We start from the raw sequence: 6,000 nt of genomic DNA on the forward strand, positions 1-6,000 counted from the left end.
AATCGGTGTGATGAAACTCTGAGCTGACCAATAGCCACTCGGGAGCCGTGTGGTAAAAAGCCCTCCATGTATCTCGGCCTCTCTATAAATCCATCATCAGTGATACTCATGAAGTGATCTCTGTAGTATAGCATCTTCGATGGAAGAGGCTGTGTAGGCGATATCCATGTCTCTCGTGTATAGAGCTGCCATAGATCCTGTCTCAATACTCTGTTCCTCTCACTATGAGAGAGACGGATATGTGGTGCATCCCTATCATACTGGAATGGTGGTAGATGATCCATGTCTAGGCCATGCTGTGAGAACCAATGTGTGACCTGTGCATACCATGATCCTCTGTCTCCTGCCTCAGCCAACTGTCTAGATGCCTGAAAAGCTCTGTATGATAATCTGTCCTGTGGCATCTCTCTGAATCTGTCTAGCAGGCATATAGTCTGAAATATGGCCTCTACCATCATAGGAGGTGCAGCAAACTCTGCTCGGATAATGTCATGAGGTACTGACGGTTTGCTGCGTATCATGCGTGCCATCATGAGGGCCTGTGGTCTCTCTATCTGTGTCCACCAATGGGTAGCAAGGCCTGGCGCCCATACTGCTGCTCCATACATCAATGCCGGTGTGACTAATGTGTCAAATAGCCACCCCTTCGTCAGGGGCTCCTGAAAATGCGCCTGGTGGCACTGTCTCTCTAGCATAGCCAATGCTGCATATCCCCGTGTCAATCTAGCTCTGGCTGCTGAACCCATGGTAAAGCATGTGGCTGCTGCAGAGAAGGTAACCCCTAGGTACACGTATGATGTCACCACCTCCACCTGGCATCCTGCGAGAGTGAATGTCAGCTGACTCCTGCCCTGCTGTCTCGATGTATGAAAGACCATAACCTTGGTTTTCCCAAGGTTCACAGTAAGACCCCTCTGTGTGCAGAAATCATGGAGGGCATGTAGATGCTGCTGTAGACCACCTGGGGACTCAGACACTAATACAATATCATCAGCATAGAGCATAATATGTACTGAGGTACCTGCTAAATCAACTCCATCTCCGCCTCCCCGTGTAATGAAGTCAGCCACCTCATCAATGTATAACCCAAATAGCGTGGGGGAAAGTGGGCATCCTTGCTTCACACCAATGGTGCTAGCAATAGTCTCGGACATACCTCCTGGACATCTGACTCACCCAAAAACCTGCTCATATAATGCATAGATGCCCCATGTCATATCTGCTGGTATGCCAAGAGACTGCAGGCGCTGAAAGAGCCTCTCTCGTGGTACTGTGTCAAATGCCTTGCGGAAGTCCACAAAGCAGCAATAGAGCTTTCTCTTCCTCACTCTGGCCTGATCAATCATACATCTCAAAGTGAATACATGGTCAGTGATGCGAGCTGGGTTGTAATGGTATCCATAGATGCCAGGGGATCCATGAGTAGGAGCCCATCCTCTACTCTGCTAGTGTATATGTCTGCCATGTCATGTGTGAAGTAGATGGTAGTGTATGGCGTCGGTATGTGGGGGGCTGGTGATACTGGTGATCCGGCTAGTGAAAATGCCAAGTATGTATGATCTGCCCCAATAGGACGAGGTGGAATGGAGAATGAGGTGACAAGCTGTGATGCCTCCAAAGACCCCATAATGTAGTCTACCACCGTGCCTCCGGTCCGTGTATGACCCCCATGTGGGAAGCATGTCAGCCCTCCTGATCCCGGCCACTGTAGCATCCCGTTATAAATAACGAGACGATGCCTGGCTCCCAACTCTAGTAAGTGATCCCCATAATGTCCTCTGTCTGGTCCAGTGTCCTCTGATGCCCGACTAGCCCCTATCTCCTCTGGATCCACAGGGTGGAGGATCTCCATGTCATCATAGTCATACACCTCACACTGTCTGCTCTGTGTGTGGGCATTGAAGTCGCCCGTAAGAAATACTTCCCCTAGTGTAGAATAATGCATAATCTCCTCTGACAGACAAGTGTATGGCGAGGCTGTTATCTCCTCCTCCTGTGGCATGTCCTCTGTAATGACATAGGAGGATCCTGATGGAGAAAAGTAACATAGAGCTATGTATATAACCCTGTCCTGTGAGAGCTGTAAGCTGATCCACATGTATCTGGCCTCTGGATCCTGTGCTACCACTCTCAGTCTCCCCTGTAGCTCCCGTCTGAATAGGACTGCTACTCCCCCCGACCCTCTTGAGGTACCCTGGCGTGTGGTCCTCCTGTATGCTGACTCCCACTGGAATCCCTCTACTCGAGGTAGCCCTCTCTCTGGGCTCTGATGTGTCTCTGTCAGAAGTATGATGTCTCTCCCCACCATAACATGCTCCAGTCGTCCAGGCTGCACCCATAGTGAACCATTACAGTTCCATACTGCTATGTGTATCTCTGTCAGTGGCCTGGTCTGTGTCCCATAGGCCCCAAACCGCTAATCCATGGGCCGGCCATCAATGATGACCCGACCATCTCGATAGAAGGCCTTCTTGCCTTCTCTCCTCGCGTGTAAGACTCGTGGCATGCAAGTTCTCCTATGCTCAAGCTGCATCCTCGTGAGATCATCATCCAAGAAAATAGGAGCTCCCTCTAAACCCCGTAGTATGACCCTCTTCCTCATGAAGGTGACCCTCTCCGTCTCTCCTGCAAACTGTAGGATGAGGGCTCGCTTGCGTGTTGAGTCTTTCCCGGCTCTCCATGCTTTGGTGAAGGGGAGAGGGTGCTCTTCCTTGTAGCCGAGCTTCATGCATAGAAGCTGTCCATCTTTCTCCGGAGTGGAGTCGGGTGTCTCAGCTATACCTGTGACTCGAATGTTGAGGCGGCGGGCATGCCTCATCTTCTCCTCCTCAATGGTGGTGTGAATGATTTGGTTTTCTTCCCTTTGAGTTTCCTCCCTCACTTCTTTGCGGATGTTCTTCTTCACCACCTCGACCCATCCTGACTGCTTGGCTTCGAGCTTTCCCTCCATGTCCTTTGTGATCTCCTTGGAGATCTCTTCTTTGATGGCCGTGAGAGTGTTGTCATTGATCTCCCCTTCTTCCTTCTCAGCATTCTTGATGGCTACCATTTCCACTTTCAAAGCACTCACCTCTTCCTTGAGTGCCGTGTTCTCTTGTTCGAGGTTCGTGACCCGTGCTTCGAGAGCTATGATGTGCTTGTGTAGTTTGTTTTCCACCTCATTGAGGTTGGAATTAGATGTCTTCTTGTTCTCCTTGATTAATGCCTTCATTGCCATCTCGAGGGCCTCGAGTTTCTCTTGGAGACTCGGGGCCATTCCTCCAAATCACTCTGCAGTCCTTCCCACAGGCAGGGAGGAGAGAGAGAGAGAGAGAGTTATGTTGCTGCCTTGGGGGCCTGAGCAAGGGTGGTTGGGGAAAGCGGGCCCAGGCTAAATGGCGGGGGCAGAGCGGCGAACTGGCGAGACTGGCGAACTGGCACAGGCGAAATGGCGGGGGCAGAGCGGGGAACTCGCAATGGCGAAATGGCGGGCAGAGCGGCGAACTGGCAATGGCGAAATGGGGGGGGCAGAGCGGCGAACTGGCACAGGCGAGGAAAGGGGGCCCAGGCTAAATGGCGGGGGCAGAGCGGCGAACTGGCACAGGCGAAATGGCGGGCAGAGCGGAGAGAGAGAGAGAGAGAGAGATTAATGTCCACAGTGGCCAGAGCAAGGGTGGGTGGGAAAAGGGGGACAGGCAGCAGGATGGGACGCAGAACAGCGAAGAACAGCCAAGCGATGTTATAGAGAGAGAGAGAGAGAGAGAGAGAGAGAGAGAGAGAGAGAGATTAATGTCCACAGTGGCCAGAGCAAGGGTGGGTGGGAAAAGGGGGACAGGCAGCAGGATGGGACGCAGAACAGCGAAGAACAGCCAAGCGATGTTAGAGAGAGAGAGAGAGAGAGAGAGAGAGAGAGAGAGAGAGAGAGAGAGATTAATGTCCACAGTGGCCTATGAGACCAAAACATAGTGGGTGGGTGGGAAAAGGGGGACAGGCAGCAGGATGGGACGCAGAACAGCGAAGAACAGCCAAGCGATGTTAGAGAGAGAGAGAGAGAGAGATTAATGTCCACAGTGGCCAGAGCAAGGGTGGGTGGGAAAAGGGGGACAGGCAGCAGGATGGGACGCAGAACAGCGAAGAACAGCCAAGCGATGTTAGAGAGAGAGAGAGAGAGAGAGAGAGAGAGATTAATGTCCACAGTGGCCAGAGCAAGGGTGGGTGGGAAAAGGGGGACAGGCAGCAGGATGGGACGCAGAACAGCGAAGAACAGCCAAGCGATGTTAGAGAGAGAGAGAGAGAGAGAGAGAGAGAGAGAGAGAGAGAGATTAATGTCCACAGTGGCCAGAGCAAGGGTGGGTGGGAAAAGGGGGACAGGCAGCAGGATGGGACGCAGAACAGCGAAGAACAGCCAAGCGATGTTAGAGAGAGAGAGAGAGAGAGAGAGAGAGAGAGAGAGAGAGATTAATGTCCACAGTGGCCTATGAGACCAAAACATAGTACACAGCTGATGGTGTCTCATCAAAAGTAAGACAAAAAGGACTAAAAAAGTCCTAAAACAGTCCTAAACAGCTATGAAAGGAAAATACTCCTACTGAGGTACAACAAAAGTGTATAATATCTACAACTAGCATAAGACTGGTGTAATCTTCTCATCTCAGTATCTCTCTCATGGGGTGCTGTAAGATAGAGAAACTAAAGTGGCGGGGCAGTCGTCTCCTGTGGGGGGTGATGATGGCTCTAATCCACCGGTGATGAAGCGGCCGTCACAACCTACAAGTATTGTGCTATCTGTGCACAGTGGAAGGAGTGTTGTTGGAGTGTGGTTGGATGGACATACATGCTGGAATTTCGAAGAGTCAATCTGCTCATTAATCATATTGATTTTCAGAATGATTTGTATGCGGGTATCTATGCGCATACAGACATACAGATACAGAGGCCATGCTTAAGAGAAAATACGTTCTGGTGTGTACGCATGTGTATGAATGCACTTACTTTTTTTTCTCAAGGGATTAATTTATATGTGAGAAATCACACTACATTTATATATATTTATGCAGCTGTGACTTTTTCTACCCTACAGATGGGTCATCTCCTGAGATGCCTTTGTCGTTCCGCGCTGGAAGAGCAGTTGAATGTTTTTGGCATTAATGGAGAAATGAGAAAAGACTTTTACAAGGCTTTAAAGCATGCTGGTGTCGAGGATCCCATTCTTATTGTGTTCTGGCACGATGATGTTTTGGCTAATGCACAAGGCGCCAATCCGCAACACTCGAAGCAGGCTTTGCTGAATACCATTCTTGCATCTCAAGGTTGTGCAGCACCACTGGCTAATAACACAAATATCTTCAACTTTGAAAACCGTCAAGCAGTTGGTGAGCTTGCTGTCGCGCTAAGGAATCAACATCCCTGGGCATTTACTGATCCGGTAAATCGTCCTACTCATGTGGTTCTCATATCTGACCTCCGACACAAAGTTCCTTCATTTGAGAATTATCCATTGTTTTGATCTGACTAGCAGCACATACTAATTATGTAGTATGATTGATGGAAGCCTTGTTTTCTTAATCCGTTGATTTCTCACAAATTTTTGTCAAGATTGTGCATAGAGTTTAGTTTGTTCTTTTCGCTTCGCCATTAGCTTGAGGATGGATTTCTTGTGCATAGTCATGAACTCAGATGTCACGAACCCAATTACCTCATTAAGGAAATGAGTGTCCCTATAACTAATTAACTCTATTACACAAGTATCTCATAAACATATTCTCAAGCAAAGACTTTGTCATTCTCCTAGCATTGTTACACTTTGTTGGTTTTGCTTGTATCCACTCGATCAAATAATGTGTCAACTATGATATATTGTTCATGTGCATTCTTAGTAGGGAGTTTGATTGGTCCAACAAAATCACTTCCCCAATCAGCAAAAGCTCGTGTGGCCATCATTGGTCTTAATGACATTGTCTTGATTGCTTGGAATTTTTGTGCATTGGCAATGTCTCACAAATTCCTCTACATCTATAAATA

At 49.0% G+C, this 6,000-nt stretch overlaps 1 long non-coding RNA gene across 1 annotated transcript in view; it reads left to right on the top strand.

Annotated features, from left to right (window-relative positions):
• Positions 1–5,563, top strand: part of LOC147622885 (uncharacterized) — a 94,188-nt gene extending 88,625 nt beyond the window's left edge. Inside the window, exon 2 of the long non-coding RNA XR_015269548.1 lies at positions 5,060–5,563. This is a non-coding gene — a long non-coding RNA (uncharacterized LOC147622885). The remainder of the gene's footprint in view (positions 1–5,059) is intronic.
• Positions 5,564–6,000: the final 437 nt, after the last annotated feature.

This window comes from Cibotium barometz, chromosome 28 (assembly GCF_041138505.1).
Source record: "Cibotium barometz isolate CiBa-2024 chromosome 28, ASM4113850v1, whole genome shotgun sequence".
Classification (NCBI taxonomy): Eukaryota; Viridiplantae; Streptophyta; class Polypodiopsida; order Cyatheales; family Cibotiaceae; genus Cibotium; species Cibotium barometz.